This window comes from Lynx rufus, unplaced genomic scaffold (genome assembly GCF_022079265.1).
Source record: "Lynx rufus isolate CCGP_SWC_20201006 ecotype Redwood Valley unplaced genomic scaffold, mLynRuf1.p SCAF_1, whole genome shotgun sequence".
NCBI classification, from domain to species: Eukaryota; Metazoa; Chordata; class Mammalia; order Carnivora; family Felidae; genus Lynx; species Lynx rufus.
Window position 1 is genome coordinate 131,847,401 of NW_025814823.1, and position 24,106 is coordinate 131,871,506.

General features: G+C 39.0%; 1 protein-coding gene across 1 annotated transcript in view; it reads left to right on the plus strand.

Moving 5' to 3' along the window:
• Nucleotides 1-24,106, plus strand: part of RGS7BP (regulator of G protein signaling 7 binding protein) — a 102,639-nt gene that overhangs the window by 37,883 nt on the left and 40,650 nt on the right. The window lies entirely within an intron of this gene.

Here is a 24,106-nt window from a genome sequence, read left to right on the forward strand (position 1 = left end):
CACTTACAATTAAATACTGATTATTTTGTATTTGACTCCCAATCTTTCTCTCTCTTTCATGCAGTTTTTGTTTGATATCTGAATATCTGAAACTTGACAAAGTAAATATATGACACTGCAATCGAGTTATCCTCACATTTTCTTGTTGCATTAAATAAACATTTATTTGTGTTAATATGACACACAAAATTGGTTGTCAACACCATCACCTAATCATTTCTTTCTTACATGTACCATGGTAAAGCTACTATAAAATCTGTTCACACATTTACCATAATAAGATGGAATACAGAGTTAGGTTTAAAACTGAAGGGATAAAAGTATTGGAAAATAATAGAGATACACATTTACATAATTAAGGGTGGGAAAGGCCTTTCTAAAAATGAACCCAAGCCAGTGACCATCAATAAAATGTTGTATACATTTGCTATGTGAAAATTTTACATTTCTATATATATGTGAAATAACCACATAGAAACAGATAAATTCAGAATGTGAAATATCTACTGGACAGCTGACCCAATCTCTTCCAAAAAAGCTAATGTCTTGGGGGAAAAAGGTAAGAGACTGTTCTAGAGTAAGAAGAGACAAAGGAGACCTAACACCTTGTATGAGCTTTCACTGACTTTTCGTTTAGAAAAATTGACAAAGATTTTAGGGACTTTTGAGAAAATTTGAAAATTTGAATACTCTTGGGCGCCTGGGTGGCTCAGTCAGTTAAGCGCCTGACTTTGGCTCAGGTCATGATCTCATGGTTCATGAGTTTGAGCCCTGCGTCGGGCTCTGTGCTGACAGTTCAGAGCCTGGAGCCTGCTTCCGATTCTGTGGCTCCCTTTCTCTGCTCCTCTCCCACTCGCACTCTCTCTCTCTCAAAAATAAATAAACATTAAAAAATTATTTTTAAAAATATGTTTTCTGTATTAAATAATTACATAATTAATGTATTTATCAATTAATTTCTGTAGCTATTTATTTAGCAATTGAAGGACAAACATACTATGAAAAATATTTCAACAAGTGTTTTAGAAATAAGTTAATAATTTTCTTTTACAAATTAGTACAACAAAAACACTTGAGGGAAAAAAAAAGAAAAGAAAAAAACTGAGGACATGAAATCCCAAATCATGAAAGAAGAAATAAAATGACCAGAAAGGTTATGGAAATTTTTCCTAGTTTGAAGTAAGCAAAGAAATGCAAATTAGAGCCAAAGATTGAAAAAAATTGGGAAATATACATATTGTCAGAAATGGCTGGTACAGGACATAAATTAGTTTAAGCTTGATGGGCGACTACTTAGCAACATTTATCAAAAGCCTTAAATTTATTCCTCCCTTTCAAGTACCTATTGGTCATGTGTAGGTCCTCTTTTAAGAAATGTTAGTCATCAGGGACTCTCTCTCTGTCTCTCAATAATAAATAAACGTTAAAAAATTTTTTTTAAATAAAAAAGAAATGTTAGTCATCAGGGAAATGCAAACCCAAGCCACAATAAGGTATTATCTCATACCTGTTAGGATGCCTATTAACAAAAAGACAAGGGGCACCTGGGTGGCTTAGTTGGTTAAGTGTCTGACTTCCGCTCAGGTCATGATCTCACTGTTCCTGGGTTCAAGCCCCGCGTTGGGCACTGTGCTGGCAGCTCAGACCCTGGACCCTGCTTTGGATTCTGTGTCTCTCTCTCGCTCTCCTTCTCTCTCTCTCTCTCTCTCTCTCTCTCTCTCTCTCTCTCTCTCCCTCCCTCCCTCCCTCAAAAATAAGTAAACTTTAAAAAAAATTTTTTTAATAAAATAAAAGATAAAAAACCCCAAAAAGACAAAAGGTAACAAGTGCTGATGAGGATGTGGAGAAGGAAAACCCTCTGCATTGTTAGTGGGAATGTAAATTTGTACTTCATTATGAAAAATAGTATGGAGATTCTTCAAAAAACTAAAAAACAGAGCTACCATATGATCCAGCAGTCCCCCTTATGGGGGGGGACTTTGAGATACTGGTATCTCAAAGAAACATCTGCGCTCCATTCATCGCAGCATTACTCCTAATAGCTGAGATGTGGAAACAACCTAAGTGTCCTTGGATGGGTGAATGGATAAAGAAAATATGGTATACATACAAAATGGAATATTATCCAGCATTAACATGAAGAAAATCTTGTCATGTGCAATGACATGGGTGAATCTAGAGAACATTATGCTAAGTAAAATAAGCCACACACAGAAAGACAAATACTGCATGATCTCATTTACATTTGGAAGCTAAAAAAGTCAAATTCATAAAAGGAGAGAATAGAATGGTGGTTGCCAGGGGTTGAGGTAGGGGAAATGGGGAGATGGGTCAAAGGGTATGACGTTTCATTTATGCAGGATGAATGAGTTCAGAAGAACAAATGTACAGCATGGTGACTACCATTAATAATACTGTTTTATATACTTGAAATTTGCTAAGAGAGTAGATCTTCCCATCACACACACACACACACACACACACACACACACACAAATGGTAACTATGCAAGGTGATGGATATGTAAACTAGCTTGAATTGATTGTGGTCATCATTTCCTAAATGTATACATATATCAAAACATCACATTGTACACCTTAAATAAAAACAGTTTTTGTCAATTATACCTCAATAAAGCTTCTTAAAAATATTCCTACCCTTGCAGGGGAAATCTCAGTTGTAGTAATTTATCCTAAGGAAATAGCTGTGCATTTTGCAAGGACTTAAGAATATAAGTTTTCCATACAGTGGAATTCTGTAGGTGTACTAACATGGAGAAGTTCAGGATGTACCATTATTCTAAAAACGGGTTACAAAATACTATTTATGACATGATCTCACTCATTCTAAACTTGCGAGGTTTATACATTATATATTACTTAAGAAAACACCTGAAAAATACAATGAATGTCAATTATTACTATGTGGGATTATAGGTAACTTTTTTGTCTTCTTTATTCTAAAATTACTTTCCAAATATTCTATGAGCATGTATTCATTCCCTATTAAGTGGGGGGGGGAGGGATGTTACCTTCAAAAGAAAGCAGTCCATTTGGAGCTTTGCTAGTCTTTTGAGATTTTTTTTTTTCCTACTTCCTTTTGCCACACAGAAAAGTGCTCAGGACCAACCTGATTGTAGCCTCTGCTGTATTTCTGTCCGACTTAAATCTATCAGGAAATATGAAGTACTTTCCCACATGTTATCTATACTAAACCCTATGAAGGCACTTGAAATAAATCTGATCTCTTCCTTTTATAATTAAGCAAAGAGAAGATCACAGAAATGAAATGACTCTTTTCCCTCAGTCGGAGGGGAGTGGTGGTGAGTGGGGTACCAGGGCTCCTGGCTTTTCCACAGACCCTCAGGAGTGGTTTTCCAAACAGCGGTGAGGTACATCATGCTAACAAAGCCAATCGTGCCTGATTTGTTGTCCTCAGGGATTGATACTATTTACTGAATACCACCCCGAATCAAACCTAAATTCTGCTTTTTAAGTGAATTTCATAAATAAAATAATTTTTACTAAATTTTTTCTTTAGAAATAATTTCAGACTTACAAAAAGGGTGCAGAAATAAAGCTTGTGCAAATACCTACCTACCTACTGTAAATATTTTATTCACTTATTACAAATATCTTAACCCTATTTGCTTTATCACTTGCCATATATATAATTAAATATATGATTATTTTTCTAAATCATTCAAGGGTAAGTTGAATCCATCATGGCTCCTGACACCTAAATATTTAAGTGGACATTTCCTAAGAATAGGGATAGTGTATTACATAACCATAGTACAGATATCAACATCATAAATGTACATGGAAATAATAATCATGTAATCTATCCATATTCCGTATTTGTCAGTTGACCTTAGTAACTGTTGTTTATAGCACTTTTGCCTGAAATTTTCAGTACAGCCTTTAATTTAAGTCAGGTATTGCACTTAGGTGTTATGACTATTTTTTTAATGTTTATTTATTTATTTTGAGGGGGTCAGGGGCAGAGAGAGAGGGAAAGAGACCGTCCCAAGAAGGCTCCGCTGTCAGTGCAGAGCCTGATACGGAGCTCGATCTCACAACCATGAGATCATACCCTGAGCCAAAATCAAGAGCAGGATGCTCACCAACTGAGCCACCCAGGTACCCCATGTTATGACTCTTTAGCTTCTATTAATCTGGGCTATTTCTATAGAAATTTTTTTTTAATCTTTTACACATTTTTGAAAAAAAGCAGCCCTCCCTTTTTTTAAAAAATTTTTTTTTTAACATTTATTTATTTTTGAGACAGAGAGAGACAGAGCATGAACGGGGGACGGTCAGACAGAGGGAGACACAGAATCTGAAACAGGCTCCAGGCTCTGAGCTGTCAGCACAGAGCCTGACGCAGGGCTCGAACTCACAGACTGAGAGATCATGACCTGAGCCGAAGTCGGCCGCCCAACCGACTGAGCCACCCAGGCGCCCCCAACCCTCCCTTTTTAACAGAACTCTTAGTCTGCTGTGGCTGCCATAAAAAGGTGTCATAGAAGGGTTCTGAGACAAGAAATTGATTCTCACAGCTCTGGAGGGTGGAAGTCCAAGATCAAAATCGCACAATGGTTGGGTTCTGGAGGGCCCTTTTCCTGGCTAATAAATGGCTCCCTTCTCACTGTGTCCTTACATGGCAGAGAGGAAGAGAGAATAGGCTCTCTGCTGGCTTTTCAATTCAGGGCACAAATGTAGACCAAGGAAGGCACTGCCCTCAGGACCTCATCTAATTTGACTAACCTCCCAAAAGCCATATCTTCAAATACCATCACACTGGGTGTTGGGGCTTCAACATATCAATTTTGAGGGGACACATACATCTAGTTCATAATATAGAACATTCCTCATTTTGTAAAGCAAATGCATTTTTAGATATATTAGAAATGAAATAAACTAGGTGCACCTGGTTGGTTGAGTATCTCAGCTGGTTGAGTATCTGACTTTGGGTCAGGTCATGATCTTGTGGTTTGTGGGTTCGAGCCGCGTGTCACGCTCTGTGCTGACAGCTCGGAGCCTGGAGCCTGCTTCATATCCTGTGTCTCTATCTATCCCTCCCCCACTCGCACTCTCTCTCTCAAAAATAAATGAATAAACACTAAAAAAAATTTTTTTATGAAATGAAACGGCCTAAACCTATAAAATAGTATTTTCTAAAGCCATGAAACCAGAATAAAATCATAGCAGCAATTTCCCAAATTGAGTGCTCACTGAGCTGATACTTTATTTTGTTGAAACCCCAGTCGTTACCACCTAGTCTCTGTATTGGGCTTTCTATTTATGTGTCACCCTCATTCAAGAATGTGCCCCCTTCTGCCAACACAGTATTAAAATAGAAAAAGATTACTCTCTACAGAAACACACTGTGTCTCAAGGATTTTTATGGAAGTCAGGCTATATCAGAACCATAGAATGTGCTTCAATTCATTTTTAGACATCAAGTATTCAGAAAAAGTATTTCAGATCAGCACTTGGCTAATAAGAACAAAGGGATTTTTTCATGCAACTCCTGATCTTTTTAAGTCATTATAATACAGTATGTTTCTTCTGTACTTTGTTGAAATATTGCATCTTGATTTCTTCTCATTATGTTAAGCAGTTATTAATATTGAATTAATTAGCCCATTACATGTTAGTATACTGTTGTTTACTGTTCACCTAAAATCTTTCACTTTGGGGGTGCCTGGGTGGCTCAGTCAGTTGAGCATCCAACTCTTCATTCCAGCTCAGGTCATGATCTCTCAGTTTGTGGGATTGAGCCCCACTTTGGGCTCCACCCTGACAGTGCAGAGCCTGCTTGGGATTCTCTCTCTCCTGCTCTCTCTCTGCCCCTCTCCTGCTTGTGCTCTTTCTCTCTCTCTCTCAAAATAAATACATAAACATGAAAAAAAAAACATTAAAATCTTTTACTTTTTAAATTTTAAGACAGTTTTTCTAGTATTCCAATTAGGTATCATCTAGTTCAAATGTACTTTCTTTTAGAAATGTATTTGCTAACCTGACATCCTTAGATTAAGCTTATCAGTGAACCCCAAACAGTACCCAACTCCATGTTTGATACCTGACAAACTTGACCCTTCCTCGTTAATTAGAATCTGGGTATGAACCTTTTTTCAAATAGTTTTGAAAAATTAAAGCATCCCTTTATCTCTTATCTACAAAATTCTGTTTCCTTACTTTCAAGGTATATTCTAAAACAAATTACCCCAACATTCAATAAAATGTGCTTCACGGTGATCAAAAAATGTTGATAATGTGGTCTAATGTAAGCAATCCAGATACATTTACCCAATAAAAAAGTTTCCAAAATGATATGTTAAAATGTACACATTAAGAAAAATTCCTATTTTTTTTCTTTTTTTAACTCCCTTTTTTCTATTAATTGTGATTATTTCTTTCAAAGGCAGTAATATTATCTGAACATCTTTCCAAAATCATCCAGTTTTTAGGCTATATTTGCTACCTCTGACATTTGCTTGATTATTTAGCCTTTCAAGGAGGATATGTGCTACTGCATATCCTTTTTTTTTCTCCTTTGTCTTTGCTAATTTCTCAACAAAGCAGAATTTTTTGTTTTTATAAAACAAAAGTTTTGGAATAAAAATGACCCAATATACCTAACATATATTCACTTTTAATTTCTTCTACATGGGAAGAAATTATTTGACCTGATTTGACATAATCTGGAAATAGAATTTGTTCTTTGTGCTCCACATCGACTCCTAACACCTGCTTCTGAATTCAAATTGAGGGTTTTCTGGACTTTTAAATGTTGCTTTCTTCTTTCATTGATGTGCATGAACCATTTCATTTACTCGGAGGCTTTTGATTCTGTTTTGAAACAACATGGTCATGGTACAGTTGTAAATGCTCAGATAATCTGAAATCAGAATTTTTTATTTCATGGTCTTGTATGATCCAAAGGAAAATAAATGATCAAGACTTAACTTTTTTCCTCTCTTAATGATAGTTTCTGTGGAATAAACCACATCGGATTCACACCTGCAATCTGTAATACTTTAATGCCAGTCCTTTTATTAAGGAATTTCTGGTGTTTTTGTGTTTTAGCCTATTTATCTTTTCTTTTCTTTTTGGAGCTTCATTGTTAATCTCACAGATGACCTAATATTGCTTGAATTTGTTACTGTTTCCTTCCTTCCTTCCTTCCTTCCTTCCTTCCTTCCTTCCTTCCTCCCTCCGTCCCTCCCTCCTTTCCTTCTTTCCTTCCTTCCTTCCTTCCTTCCTTCCTTCCTTCCTTCCTTCCTTCCTTCTTTACTTTATTCCCCCACCAAAACAGCAGGCACACAGCACGCCTGCATTCAGTGTTTAGTGTAGTCAGTATTAAAAGCCTGGACTTTGGAGGCAGTATTCCAGTCCCAGCTTAATAGTTCTGTGATCCATGTGAAAGTAACCCATCCTCATCTTTCTCCATCTTTAAAATATCAAGGATATCTACATCAGAGAGTCTGTGTCAGATTGGGCAGGATAATTTGTGTGTTTCACTTCTGGCCATACACTTGGTTAGAAAACTCTAAGGGCATACAAGACAACTAAGTTGTGTAAGCTACAACAAGCAAACACCCTTTTAAATGTGTAACTCATCTTGCAGGAAAGAGAAGTCCCTAAAGTCAAACATGAAGGGGGAATAGGGGCACCTGGGTGGCTCATCGGTTAAGTGTCCGACTTCAGCTCTGGTCATGATCTCACAGTTTGTGGGTTTGAGCCCTGCGTTGGGCTCTGTGCTGACAGCTCAAAGCCTGGAGCCTGCTTCAGATTCTGTGTCTTCCTCTCTTTCTGCCCCCTCCCCCTCTGGCACTCCATTTCCCTTTCTCTCTTTCTCTCTCTCTCTCTCTCTCTCTCTCTCAAATAAATATTTAAAAAAAATTTTACTGAAGAGGGAATAAAAAGCCAAGTGGTAGGCAGCATGGACTGATCCAATGGCTTCCCTGAAGGAATTTGCTGGCTCCATTACTGGTGAGCTTCCAGTCGGAAGGCCATGTGGGGACAGGAATTAGAGGTGAGATACTCCCATGAAGTCCTGTGCTGGCTGTCTGTTCCTTGCCCCTCCAGATCGACTTTTCACCCACCTCCACCTTGTATCACTGGGCTCCCTTCTCCTCTGGCTTCCAGCTGGGCTTAGCCAATAAGGAAGGAGTTGGGAAGGAAGGAGAAGAGTGAGGTCAGCATATTTATTTTCCTGTTTCCCTCCCTGCGCAATCCCTTTGAAGTGGTTATGTCCCATGGGTGTCCGACATATACAACTCTCTCCCCTTGGGTCCCAGGAACATCTCTCCGCCCTCGTTCCTCAGTGGTGACAGCACCATGTGACCAGCTTCAAGTTGCTGTGACTCCCATTTGCTCCTCATACCTTTGTAATAAGGAATATGTAAAGAAATACTCCTCAAACCATCCACTGGTTTTCTGGTTGAGCTTCTGATACAAACCAAGAATTTCAAAGGGCTACATGTTTAGTGAAAAGGGAATCCAGGGGAAATGTACAACCAGCACAAAGAGATCACTTGATTTGGCCTTCTAAGAAATTATAACCATGCTTTACCCTGCCATTGTAGCTCAAGAGCAACACATCTCAGATATCTACAGAGAAAGTCCTGCTGAATATGAGGTCACAAGCTTAAATTGTGAAACACACAAGGAAAGAATCTTGCAAAGGTGCAAGAGACATGGAAAATAGTAGGATTGAATTCTCCAAGAGCCTTAGTTAACAGCATTGCCTGAGGTGCCTGGGTGGCTCAGTCAGGTAAGTGTCTGACTTTGGCTCAGGTCGTGATCTAGCGGTTCATGAGTTCAAGCCCCGCATCAGGCTCTGTGCTAATCACTCAGAGTCTGGAGCCTGCTTCAGATTCTGTGTCTCCCTGTCTCTCTGCCCTTCCCATGCTCACACTCTGTCTCTCCCTGTCTCAAAAATAAATAAACATTAAAAAAAAATTTTTTTAAACACATTGCCTGAGGGGCGCCTGGGTGGCGCAGTCGGTTAAGCGTCCGACTTGAGCCAGGTCACGATCTCGCGGTCTGTGGGTTCGAGCCCCTCATCAGGCTCTGGGCTGATGGCTCAGAGCCTGGAGCCTGTTTCCGATTCTGTGTCTCCCTCTCTCTCTGCCCCTCCCCCGTTCATGCTCTGTCTCTCTCTGTCCCAAAAATAAATAAACGTTGAAAAAAAAAATACAATGGGAAAAAATTGTTCTGAAGTTTTAGAGGATACAAACTAAAAGAAATCAAGGAGTGTATAAAATTGCTAGGAAGCAGCACCAGAAGAAAAAAGATAAATATTACCTGGGATTTAGAGCAGAGACTTTAGCTGAAAATAGGCAATGGGTATGGACGGACAGTTGGCAGAAGCAAACATGAGGGAAAATAGTCAACTCTGCTCGTGGTTGAAAAAAACACATGGAAATATAGAATTGTACAAACTATAAATTAGCAAAATGTCAAAAAAATGAATACAGCCTGTTCTGGTAATTCTATGTTAAAATTGGCCTACGTATATATTTCTAGAGACACAGAAATTTAAACTTACATAATTAAAATAAAAACCACAGTTCCTTAGTCACAGTAGCCAATTTCAAGCGCTCAATAGCCACATGAAACTAGGAGCTATCATACCTTTCAGCACAGAATGTTTCCATTAGCACAGGAAATGCTATTGAACTGGAGTCTGGAGGATAGACACAGGAGTGGTAGATCTTAAAGGTGCACAGCTCTCATAGTACTTGACATTTCAAGTTGTTCTCCATTGCTTTTATCGGTTGATCTTTGCATTGATACGTTACCCAATGTCCTCTTAAACACTTGGCATTTTCAGACCTATTTTTCTAATCTAATGGAATGAAATAATGTATCTTGCTGATTTAAAAAATTTGCATTTTCCTGATTACTAATTAGGTCAAGTATTTTTTCACGTATTTATTAGCCTTTCATATTTCCTCTTCTGTGAGTTGCTATTTTTTTCCTCCACATTACCACGTTGAAATTATTTAAAATGGGGAAATGTTTATGATATAGTGATAAGTTAAAAAAAAAAAAAGACCAAGCTTTTATTCTTTGTTTTCTAAGTCTTCCTCTTAGCTCCACGTAGACAGAGTGATTATTTTTCTTTATCCCTGCTATTATTTTTATTTGACATTATTCCTTTCTGGTAGAACACTGTGTGCTTGACCTAAAAAAAAAATTGTCTGTGTTTGTGTGTATGTGTGTGCCTGTCTGTGTCTGTGTGAATGTATGCGTGTGTGTATAAAAGCAAGGACAGAGCGGAGAGAGAAAAACAACATTTCAAGATTTGTATCTTTAATTAGACTACATGTTTAAATTGCAAAGGAAACTGCCTTCCATAACTCAAGTAGAAGGAAATGAATTTGTGTATATTGTTTGGAGACCTCACATATTCATGTTTTGGAAGTTAACTTAAGCACACAGTAGTCCAAGTAGTCAACTTGGAAAAGAAATGACATTCTTTAAAGAAGTGAAACTGCAGTGTTTAGAAACAAAAACAGAAACAAGACAAAGAGAAATGATAGTGTAAAAACCGAATAGAAATTAATTCCTGCCCAACTTCAATCTTTGGGAAAAACGGGCTGTATTCCCTAGCACGTTTCATGGCACTTTTGGCATCCAGCATGTGGAACCTTCCACTAGTGAAACGCAATTAAGTTCCCACACGTACCCACGCAGATTTGTCCCCTATTGGTCCTTTCCCTCTGTTTTACTGTCAACCAGGCTCTTTTCTATTATTCTTTCATTTCCTGCCTAGATCATCTTTCCCAATTTCCCTGTTTACACTCTGCTGAACGACGTTTCCCACCCCCGGTACAGGTGCTCTTTACAGCAGGTCCGAAGAGAACAAGGATTTTTACCTTTAACAAAGACAGACAGGAGCCGTCTTTATACCTGCTCATTGAGACTGCAGTCTCTAGACGATGTTGCAGCCTCACATCCTCCAAGTGATTTTTGTTAGCTGTAGGCATACCGGGTATCTGTTATGGATGTCTGGAATTTTAGTAGCGTGGGCTAGACTATGCCTTTATGCATTCTCTCTCTTTCCCACTTGCTTCGAAATGAGCACCCCTGTAAGTGACTTGTTCAGAACAGGAGTCAGAGAGCCTCTCAGTTTATTGTTCTTGCCCTTGCCCTTGCCCTTGCCTGGAACAGTGCCACTTTCCAGTGGACCCACTTTGCGGGGCTCTTTGTTAACTCATGTACAAATTTGTAACGTGGGTGTTGCTGCTTTTCCTTTGATTTGCAGTAAGGTGTCAGTTCATTCTAAGGGTGTTGTGACATGAGTTATAGGACAGGAAATGAAAGAAGGCCACAACGAAGTAAAATTGATAAAACAAGATGTTTTTAAAATTAGGATAAAACCTTGCCCAGTAAAACCTGGAGCGCCAACGAAATAGGATTTGCAACTTGAATGCACACCCTACAGGAGGCCTCTCAGAAGAATTGCCAAGCAATGCTTGACTTCCCAGGGGCGCTTGTGCTGCGGGATGCCATATCACTGTGGTCCTAGAACCTCCCATGGTCTTCCATCTGCTGAAGTTTGAGCTAAGGTGTGCATATTTGGATCTACTTGCTAAGATTTCCCTAACGTGTATCCTGGATGTTATCTAAAAACATTTTTCTTTCCAAGTGCCTGGAATGTACTGGGACTTTTCCTGAAGCTACTCTTTTGCATAACAGAGTCAGATTTGCAGCTGTGCAAATGATTTGGGGATGCTCCATAGGGTCACCTGCTTTAAATATCAGCCTTACCACTGGAATGCTGGCATTATTACTTCTTTTCTTGGATGCTGGATGCCTTCCCTAAAGGGTATGGCTGTAACAAGCTACCCCATTGCTTCACAAAGTGTGGTTCCTGAATCAGCTGGGAACTTATTAGAAATCGAATAACCAGACCCCAGACCAGACCCACTGAACTGGAAACTCGAGGAACAGAGCCCAGGGTTCTGTGGTTTAACAAGACTTTCAGGTGATTCCAATGCTCATTAAAACTTGAGAGCCTCCTACTAAAGCCTGTGGATGTCAAAGTGACATGTGCAGATAATGTGAAAGGAAATATTGTAACTTTATACTTCATAGTCTCCATTTCTAATGTCAATTTTTGTGCACTGTATATACCTAATATGCGTTATTGTTTATGTATAATTTATCAACACATGCACGTTGTGTACTAACTAGGAGTTCATGTTTAATTTCGTTATTGATACAGATGCATGATGCACAAAGTTTGAAGACCACTTGTGTAACATTCAAAAACGCTTATGCTTTAACTCCAGCTGAGCTATTAGCCAGCAATCATGTCATGCATTCGTGTTCATATATTTATCTCCTTTGTTCTAAAATGCTTTGCAAATAATTTATAGCATTCATTTCTCCTGTTGTACAGAGAACTCTGACATTCCCAGTAAAGTGACAAAAAAGAGACCTCTCTGTTGCATCCTGGATTCTTTTTGCCTCTCTTTGAACAACACAGAGAATAATGATGGCCCATGAACAGCATCAATGGTGCCTTCCCACATCCAATGTGCATGCAGAAAAGGCACAAAGAGCTAGAAAGAGGAATCTATGCCCAGTCCTCGCCATGCCCTTTTCCCACTCCCATTACTCTGCTTAGATGGAGGAGTCCCTGGGGCCTGGGGGGCACTCTGTTCTCGTTGGCAGTTTTCCTCACTCCCCCACAAATACCAGCTTGCACGAGCCTGGTGTGCCTCCTGTGTTGCACACTTATGCTCCCTTTGTCTTATGTATTCCTGAGCTCCCCAGAGAATACCAGTGTGCACTTGTTATAAATGGAAAAAATGGAGGAACTAGGAGTACGGCGGACTTTCAAGCCACAATAATTTAGGAGCTCAACAAACGAAAAGAAAAAAATGATTATTTCATTCCTAGCATAGTGTTTGCATAAACTGTACTCTCCGTAACTGTGCATGAGGTGAATGAACAAACATATACATACAGTTCGGTTCCTGAGCACTGTGTTCTAGTAAAATTACATAGCAGCTTAAAAGCAAAAATACAGGTTTGAGTCTTACCACCGTCCTTACTATCGGTGTGACCTCGAGGAAGTCCCATGGCCTCTGTTAAGCCTCATTTCCTTTACTCTGTAAATCAAAGATAAGGGTAGTAAGTACTTCATAAAGTTACTGTGAGAATTAAGTGAGATGTAGCTGCTCAGCATGGTATCTGACACATGGTAAACTCCCGGGAAAGGTCAGTTAAGTCATATGTCGCTAATGCTGAACCAAATGCCAAAAATTCACAAAGCGTATTCCTGCCCTCAAGCCCTTTCTGAGTGAAGTTCACGCACTCTTTTTTCCCTAGCTAAGGCCAATGATCTTACATAATCTATGCTTTTCTGAAAATCAAAAGCAATGCCTTTATTGAAGAGACTGACCTAAACATTTGTTAACCACTATCTCCTCCCGCCCATATGTCTGTCTGTCTGGAAGAGTTATTTTTGTTCTTGAGCTACAACTACTGGCAGAGGGGCAGAGTTCTTTTCCTTCTGTCTCACCTAATGGAACATTATACTTCATCATTAAGAAGGAAGGGGGAAATTATATGTAGATCTCCACGCTGGAGCCATTTAGTTGAAAACTAGATGGCAGTAAAATGATACCACATCAAGGAAGGAATAAAAGGGTACAAGTTTTCTATCACTGTTTGGAAAAATTAAGTTGTCTCTGAGGAGACTTTATAGCATGTTATCATCAAATAAAAACACCCTAGGATAATAACGGAAGTTTCTATGAACTCTGAAAAAAATGACTCCAGAAAAAATAACACAGTACTTTCCTCTTTTTCCCCCAGAATCACCCTTTGTGAATAATGGGAAATCAACAAATATTATTTGAACTAATAGTTAAGTAAGAAGAAAGCCTGTGACAAAGGTGTGAGGATGTCTAGGCACAATGTGCAGAATTGCTTCCCGGGAACACTTCTTCGCCCATTCGTTTGGGCTTGTTACAATCACATAATTCCCATATATGACTTGACTTCAATATTTTCAATAATGTATGAAGTAGGTCTTACTGTCCTAATTCAGTATTTCAGGTAGTAAGAATTTGAGACACTGCCCAAGTTCGCACAGTTATAAGTAATGAAATCAAGATATAAACCTCAACCCACTTATGGCCTCATGTGGAAGATGGGAAGGGGCCTTCAGTTCATCTTTTTTCCTTCTTTGAGAAAATGTGAATTACTGCAGCAAAGTGGATCCCTTCCTCCTGTGCTCACATTACCACTGCTTTGCTTCACTGACTTGAATACTCCAAGGTTACTAGCCTTGCCCCTCTGAGACCACTAGATCGGTCACATGGACTCATACATTGGGTCAGCCTTAAACCTTCAGTTTGATTCATTTCAAAAAACATGAACTGAGAGCCCTCAACGAACCAGGCACTATGCTATGGGCTTGAGAACCAGCAATAATGGATAAACTTCTTGCTCCTGAGGGTATCAGTCTGGAAGGAAATAGACCAAAATGATAATAATGGATAACTCTGGCATTGGTTTAAGTTCTCTTTTCCTCTTTTTTCTTATCTACATAAAATGTCTGCTAGCATGTGTTACTTTTATAGAAGAGCTTAAAGAAAAAAAAACAAGGGCTACAAGAAAAGAAACTCTTCGGAAACTGATCTCTAATGACAAAGGCTGAACCAACACCATTACCCCAGCCTTCTGACTCCTTACGTCATAGAGGCACTATTGTTCAAAGCCACTTTGGGGAACTGTTTAATTGAGAACCTGCTAGATATTAGACAATCTGTTCAGTGTTGGAAGTTATAGAGATAAATAACATAAGCTTTGACAATTTTGGAAAAACGGTGGGATATGATATTTTCCATTTATACTGATACTGGTCTCTTCTGTTTGCATAAAGCTTTTGCCTGTTTTTGTACAAAGTAGCTATTACACCCGTCTAGAAATGCACAATGCCATTTTGACATGAAGTGTCTTCTTTTGAGAGCTATGCAAAAAAAAGCCCATAAATTATCATTGCATGCCAATAGAAACACAGAATAACCCCACAGAATCCTCTTAAACATAATATTTAAAGAACCTCTAGTGTTGGGTAGGAGTCTGAAGCTGAAAAAGTAAACTGCAAAATGCTAAAAAAAAAAAAAAAATTATAATAATCCCAACGCTTCTCAAAATCCTTCCTGTAAACGAGGGAATGAACTAGAGGGCTAACCCAAAGTGCTAGCACACAGCAGAATGCTGTTGTTATTAATATGATAAATAGATGCCAGAAATGCCAAATCTCTACCCTCTGCCTCAACCCTCTCCAAATAGCCTTTCTGGCTTAATACTTTTATGAGGCTAAAAAAAATAATTCAGGCCTCATGCAGATCATATTGGACTCTCATGGCCTTCTGTCACCATTCAGACCCTTGCCCTAGATAAACAGCTCCTCACATGTCAGAGGAAACCATTGGCACTGACAACCACAATGGATTTGATCGTTACCCTATAACTATACAACTGATATGTCATCACTCATTATTCAAGTATTGATCACCATCTTGTGCTGTTACAGATAAATGAGATGAGGCCTTTTTTTTTAATCAAAAACTCTCTTTTGGATAAACTGAAGGAGTTAAATTTGGTCAGCTCATATTGGAGGTTGTTTTAAAACTGCGTTATTATTTTGGCAATATCGATGAAGCCTATGGCTTTAGCTAAAGAGAAATATGACATCACATAAATTAATGACATGATTAAGAATGAAGGGCTAAATACCATTTAGATAAACCAAGAGTTTAATATGCTGAGCCCTAAAACTCCAGCAGATAAAAGCAGGAGTTAACTGCAAGCTGCAATTAATGACCCAGACTTTGAATATAATGAAAATTAATGAGCTGAATTCTTTCTAGTGTAACACATGATAATCGACCTTTGAAGATCATTGGTATCAGATAAAAACAATAAACATTAGACCATAAAAATCTTGATTTTCAATGCAGAAAATATTTTCCAAATGCAATGTAAAAACGTAATACACTTATTTAAATATAAATATATACACATATATATGCATATATATTTACAAATAAACAGATCCTGGCTATAGTCGGTGGGATAGGGCTATGTTGTAATAATGTCCGTGGTACTGATTGCCATCCCAGCAGAGATTCAGGAATCCAGGACTCAGACTCTAACAGCCACAGACCTCTCTCTGCTAGCTGTAAGAATGACAAGACGGCACTTGGGTGGCTCAATCAGTTAAGCATTTGACTCTTGATTTTGGCTCAAGTCATGATCTCAGGGTCATGAGATCTAGCCCTGCTTTGGGCTCCAAGTTGGACATGGAGCCTGCTTAAGTTTCTCTCTCTCCCTCCCTCTCTCTCTGCCCCTCCCCCGTTCTTTCTCTCTCACTCTCTCTCGAAAACTTAAAAAACAAAAAAAGAATCACAAGATCCAGTAGGCCAGGACCTAAAGAGCTATTTGCAGACCCCATGTCTCCCAACCAGAGACCATAAAGAGAAAAACATTGAGAGAATCAGGGGAAAAAAAAAAAAAAGGAAATTCCAAGAGATTCTCAAGCCAGAAAGGAGAAAGGGTGGGGAAGCAGACCAAGACAGAATAAGAAAGATACTTCATTTTGGAGAGTGAAGAAATATTGCTTTATAAATATTAGCTTTCCCTGTATCAATAAACATAAGTCTCAAGTATCAAGCAAAGGAAATCATAATGTGCACCCCATTAACTCCTTCATCCTCTAATGTCCGGAGAAATGCCCACAAAGTCCATTCAGAATCGCCACAAAAGTCATCACCTCTTCCCAACCTCCCCAGTAATGCCTTAAACAGTAACATTTAAAATAAATAAAAGATTGTTTATAATTCATTGTAATATTTTTAGTCTTCAGTATCAGTATCATGTCAGGAAGCTGATGGATATTGTTTAAATGTTTAAATATGGTTTTTTACTCTTTAAATGGGAAAAAAGTGAATAAGATGCCCCAGTAATGCTACCCATTATTTATCCAAGCTCCCTTCTGCTGCATGGGGAAATGTCAAAGTCCTGCCAGAGGGCAAACCAAAAGCCACAGGGAGATGAAGACCAGAATGTGGCCCTAGATCATGAAAGGTGCTGGCCCCTCTGGGCCCCGATGCTTTGCATAAAGGCACCTGAAGAAGCCACCCACAGATAATTCAGGTGTGTTTCCAGTTTCACTCCTTTGTTAAAGTCAGGTTTCATTTCTGACTGAACCTGAATGGCTTCAGGGCAGAGTCTGATCCCAGCTCTTGTTCAGGGACCCTCGAGGCAGTCATGGAACTCTATGTTCCCATGCGAGGACGTGCTGGCAAGTGACGGAGTTACTGCAATTACTTCTTCAGAGGTTCCTGGAGGAACCAAACTTGTCATGACTCTCTATGAAGAACATAGAAGAGGTTGCCACCAAAAACACGTTTCATGAAAACTCACTAAAGAAAGATTATGAGAAAAATGGAGACTATAGGGAGAGTCAACTATTATATATATAGATACCTTGAAAAAATGTCTGGTTTCTGTTCTCCTGATTAACTGGGCTTCTCTTTTAATTGCAGCGCTTATTTTGGTATAAAACAGTATAGTCATGGGGCACCTGGGTGGCTAAATAGGTTAAGCATCCAACTTCATGGTTTGTGAGTTGGAGCCCCACGTCGGGCTCTGTGCTGACAGCTCAGAGCCTGGAGCCTGCTCCGGCTCCTGTGCCTCCCTCTCTCTTTACCCCTCCCCTGCTCACATTCTCTGTCTCTCAAAAATAAACATTAAAAAAAATTTTTTTTCAAAGAGTGTAGTCACTTAGTAGGTATCTAGCATCAATTCCATGTTTTTGAACTTGGCTAGAGCCTGTAATTATGTTTAAGAATTTTAAACCTGGGGCACCTGGGTGGCTCAGTTGGTTGAGCATCTGACTTCGGCTCAGGTCATGATCTACAGTTCATGAGTTAGAGCCCTGCATCGAGCTCTGTGCTGACAGCTCAGAGCCTGGAGCCTGCTTTGGATTCTGTGTCTCCCTCTCTCTCTGCTCTTCCCCTGCTCATGCTCCGTTTCTCTCTCCTTCAGAGATAAATAAAAACATTTAAAACAATTTTTTTAAGAATTTGAAATGTATGGAGCCCCCTGGGTTGCCCAACTTCAGCTCAGGTCATGACCTCCACAGTTTGTGAGTTTGATCCCCGTATCCGGCTCTGTGCTGACAGCTCAGAGCCTGGAGCCTACTTTGTATTCTGTCTCCCTCTGTCTTTGCCCCTCCCCTGTTCACACTCTGTCTCTCTGTCTCAAAAATAGTTAATAATAACCATTAAAAAATGATAAAAAGAATTTGAAACCTAGCATAACTGAGACACACATACATACACACACACACACACACATTTTCCTTCTCTGCCCTGTAATTATCCATTGGTTACTTAAACTATGAAGCCACCTTGAGACCTCTCCTTTACGGAAAATATATGAAGGCAGGACTCAAAGCTGTCCCTGCATTTGACACAGAACTGGGGTATACTGTTGTGAGTGGCATCCATCTGAGAGGAAATCACTGGGGGAAAGCGGGGGGGCGGGTGGTTACTGACAGACGTTTGGAGCTCACTATCCTTGGGTCAAGTCGGTGAATCCTCTTCCTCCCTAGCTATTTGCTCTGAAAAATAAAGAGAGGATATCATTCCCTTCCTACATGCCCTTTGGCTTCCTGAGTCTTGTCTTGCCATTTCGCCTAATAGCCGACAACAGAATTGATTCTGAAAGGAGAAACTTGGCTGTATCTGCTGCAGCAGAAGTTCTGGTTTCTGTCTCCGGGAGCTGACAAACCCCAAGTGTTCTGCCTCACCCAAGTCCGTGAAATGCTGAGGGGGGGGCTGTCTATGGGGTCACACCTCTTTTTCTCAGCCTAATGGCGTGTTTATTTAACCAAAACCCATACTGGGGAACTCTAAGCAAATAAACAATGTCACAGAAGAGCAGATAATTTTTAAAACTGAAGACCACACTCAAGCATAAAGCTAAGTAAACACAACTTTGATGTGTTAAGATGGATTGCAGCCAACTTCTAACAATCCTTCACCATTTTTACTGGGTTTCCCACACATGATCTCATTTGATCCTTGCAACAACCTTGAGATACTACTTTAATCACCAATAGTTGTTATCCCTGTTTCACAGCAGAGGAAACTGAGTCTCAGAGAAGTTAACATGATTTTCCAGGGATTACTGTTCTAAGCAGCAATGTCTATATTTAGAGCTGAGTTTTCTGACTCTAGACCCATTCTCCTTTTTTAATGTCTTGCTGCCTTCAACTAAATATGTAAACCATCACATGAGGGACAAACTTTCAAAACAACAAACATTTTGCTGGTTTTTAAAAAGCTCTTAGCAGTTGCATGGAACACCAAAAGTCTGGCAACCTCGATAAAAGAGCAGACCGATGCAGGGCCAGAGCATTTCATAACTAAAATCCCCAGTATGTTCACTCCTGAACTTGACCTTACTAGTCGTTAAGCTTCTCAGTTGATTTGTTCAATTTAGACCATGTAATTATTTGGGGAACCATAAATCCTTGGACACCAAGTAAATGCCCATCACCTAGATTCTACAATTAACATTCTAGTATACTTGCTTTGTCTGTCTGTCCATCCCTCTAGCCAACCAGCAATCCGTATTATTTTTCTGAAGCTGCAGATATCAGTAAATTTTATACCTAAATAATTCGGCATGCATATCATTAATTATCAATAATTGCTGATGGCTCTTATTTTTTAAGTAAAACTTGCATATAATCAAATATACAGATATTAAGCGTACCATTCAGTAAGTTTTGCCAAATGTATACACCCATGTAACTCAAACCTCTGTCTAGATATGGAATATTACCCTCGCCCCAGAAAGCTCCTTCTCTGCATGCTCCTTCCCAAATCCCCTCCTTACCATTATTCTACTATTTATCACTAACAGTTTTATCTCTTCTAGAACTTCATATAAATGTGTTCATGTGTTTGTGATTCATTCATGTTGCTCTGTGTGTCAAGAGTTTACTCCTTTGAATTGTTGAGCATCACTCTACTGTAAGAATATAACTAGTTTCTTATTCACTGTCCTCTTGACAGACACATGGGTTATTTGCAGTTTTTAGGTATCCTAAATAAAATTACTATGAACAGTCTTATAGAGATCTTTTTGTGAATATGTTTTCATTTCTTTTGTTAAATACCTAGAAATGGATTGCCAGGTCACAAGTAGGTATATGTTTAGTTTCATAAGAAACTTCCTTAACTCTTTTTGAAGCAATTGTACTGTTTTAACTCACATCAACAATGTCTGGAGAGTCCCTGTTGCTTCGCATGATCAGCAACGTTCGGCATTTTCAGGCTTTTTTAATTTTAGCCGTTCAGGTGGGTGTGTATCATACTACTTTTTTAGTTATCAAATAAGAATATTCACAGAGTATATCCACACTTCCATTATCAAGGGGCATCTCAGGCAAAATCTGTATCTAAATCCCCCATTACTATACCAGTTCAGGCTTCTTAAGTCATATGATTATGACATTAAATCTTGATTCTCATCCTTCAGGAGTTGATGGAAAGATTCATTATTTAACTTCAATTGGAGCTCCAAGTCACTGACTATCATTGAAGTTAATTTTTAGGATGTTCGCCCATTAAAACTAAGACTTTCTATTAATCAAAATTATCAGGTTGGCTCTTGATTTATGCTCAATAGAAAAATAAATAAATAAGCACAGCCTAGTCACAAACCTGTAAAATGTCTTTGACTAAATTAAACGGGCACCACCACAAAGGTGACTCTCTTAGACTTAAACTTGATATTAATAAGAGTGAATCCATGTAGACTAAGCTTAAGTAATAATACGTGGTAAAGTTACTTCCACGTTAAGTTGCTTCCAGTTGCTTGAGGAAAAGTCATAGGCCTAATTCTGTCTGAATGTAAGTTATTCCTTCGGTCTTCTAATTTATCCTTAGAAAGTTTCAAGCTTTCACATTGCTGTTTTCTTGGCTTTTCCTGCATTTTCTCTGTTATAACTTCATTGTTCATTTATTAGGAAAATAACCTACATGATCTTTTTTTTTTAATGTTTATTTTTGAGAGAGAGAGACAGAGTGTGAGCAGGGGAGGGGCAGAGAGAGAGAGAAAGACACAGAATCTGAAGAGGCTCCAGGCTCTGAGCTGTCAGCACAGAGCCCGATGCGGGGCTGGAACTCACAAGCCATGAGATCATGACCTGAGCCGAAGTCGGATGCTTAACCGACTGAGCCACCCAGGCGCTCCCACCTACATGATCTTAATGCTTATCAAAATGTATTTCAGTCCACTGCTTATAACATTAGACATATTATAACTCATTTGACATTTTGTCTTTAATGAACTTTTAATAATCAGCAGCAGTAATGCAGCTTAGAGCCCTGAAGCAGGAAGAACAAATTGTACAAATCCTGAAGCTAATGGAACTGGTCAAGGCATCTCATTAAACACCAACATAAACAATATAGTAACTTTTCCACTTCTCTTTAACTAGTTCCTTTCTTTGACTATAATTTTCCAAGATATTAAAGGATACTCTGCAAGTATATGTATGAATTTTTGAACCAGAAAATTTATAGTGTAACCTTAGCATCAATTAATCATTGTTAGGCACATTATATTTCTGGTGGCACCCATTCAGTTCTTCCCTGCACCATCTAGGATGGGCAAATGGTTCCACAGTTTTGAGAATCCCCGTTGGTTACAGAGGCTTTAAGGAGATGGCATCTGCAGCAACGTTATGAATTAGGCATTTTAATCTCTGTCCTGACTTGCCTTTTTCAGGAGCACTAAATACACTACTTTATTGCTCACCATCTACCTATAAGATAATAAAACATACTGGTTCTTGGGGACGTCTGGGCGGCTCAGTTGGTTAAGTGTCCCACTTGGGCTCGGGTCATGATTTCCCGGTTCGTGAGTTTGAGCCCCGCGTTGGGCTCTGGGCTGACAGCTCCGAGCCTGGAGCTGCTTCAGATTCTGTGTCTACCCTCTGTCTCTGTCCCTCCCCCACTTATGCTCTGCCTCTCTCTCAAAAATTAATAATAAAACATTTAAAAAACATTAAAACATATTGGTTAAGGGGCGCCTGGGTGGCGCAGTCGGTTAAGTGTCCGACTTCAGCCAGGTCACGATCTCGCAGTCTGTGAGTTCGAGCCCCGCGTCGGGCTCTGGGCTGATGGCTCAGAGCCTGGAGCCTGTTTCCGATTCTGTGTCTCCCTCTCTCTCTGCCCCTCCCCCGTTCATGCTCTGTCTCTCTCCCAAAAATAAATGAACGTTGAAAAAAAAAAATTAAAAAAAAAAAAAACATATTGGTTAAGATATGTTAATATGATAATCCTTTGTTTAAGTTACATCAAATGTCACCTATATATGAGTTTGCGTATTTTTGGAACTAAGTACTAGGCACACGTTTTGTACTTCTGAAAATAAGGATACTCCATGGCTTGAAATGATGTTACAGTGACTAATTGTCCCACACATCAAATGTGCGATAAATACTACAGATTTATTATAAGTTCCTTTTGTTTTAATCTGCGTATGTGCCACGAGGGCCAACGCTATACACAGGTGAAAACAGGCAGCTATTTTGGGATGATGAAGGAGCACAGAAAAGACCTGCCTGCCTTCACATATTTTTCCTCTAGGCTGCCTTAGGGATAAGACACTACCTTCAGATTTTTCTGTCAAAATCAACATCTTAGGGTAATACACCAGAATCGTTTTTTACTATATGAACCATTAATGCCCATTATTCCTCCAGAATCTAGTAGAACCATGAAGGGATGGAACACAGAGAGTTTGAAAGGCTGCAGATGATATAACGTGTGGTTGGGGGCAGGGAGAGGGGTAGTGGGGAAGAACCCCAGGTAGCCCGGGGCTGCTGAAGGGTGAAAGCTCCGGAAGAAAATCTGGGACTTTCACAAAAGATACACTTGTTTCCAGTGTTGGCCTCGGGCTAGACCCATGAGACCCAAATGAGAAACCAGCATAGTCCTTTATTTTCTGGAGAAAGCCGAATTTTGCATGTGAGCTCTTCTGAGGCACTTGGCTGTGGCGTAGGAAAGACAGAATAACTTTGCCGGCCTCAGTACTACTGAGGCAAAACCCTGGTGCATTTCCCCGTGTTACATAAGCCATATAGTTAGATAAATGCTGGTTCATCTACTAAATAAGTACTGAAAATGAAAACTGATTATCCTTGTCAAGTGCTGTGTAAATACAAACTCTTTTTACTGTGAGTCCAGAACTTAAATAAAAAATCAAGCCATCATTCTTTTTCCGATAATTGCCCCTAACATTTTGCCAGTGACCACTTTATAAAGGAATCAAATCCAAATGCTGCATTATTTAATCAGATTTCACTGCGTTTTAAATGAACAGGGATAGAAGGTGACACTTTAGGACATGTGACAGAGCTCATGTCTAGGCTCCTTCTATTTCTAATGTATCTCTAAACTTCATCCCTTTTATTTAAATTGCTTTATTCAACAGATGCAATTGTAACAGCATATAAAGGGTTTTTCTGACAATGTACTGTTCCCTAAATAAAAAAATAAAAGTGATCCCTCCATGTTTTATCATATTCCCATTTATACATTTTATCATAGGCAACAGAGAAAGGTTCAAGGACTTTAGAATAAATTTTACAACATAAGTTCAGTAATTATTTAGCTTTAGATTGTTAAGCATATATTTGAATTGTATCACTTTTCCTTTTCATAAAATGTTTCTGTTTTCACTAAAATCAGTTGGCCTTTTGTAAATTAACCATAGCAAACAATAAAGGAATATTCTTCAGACTGAGACAAAAGACCTTGATAAAAATAACTGATATCTTGGCTCTCTAATCATATTATTCTAGAGCCTTAATATTAAAGAGCTCTCATAATTGGCAATTGAATAGCTCTCCGTTAGTTTCTCTAAAAATAAGAGTTTTTAATCTCTTCTTGCAGGCTAGAAGAGTCTTATGATTTAAATATATTTTGGAAATCTGTTTCAACAGTTAAATCAAAAATGTCTGATATTTTCAATTACTT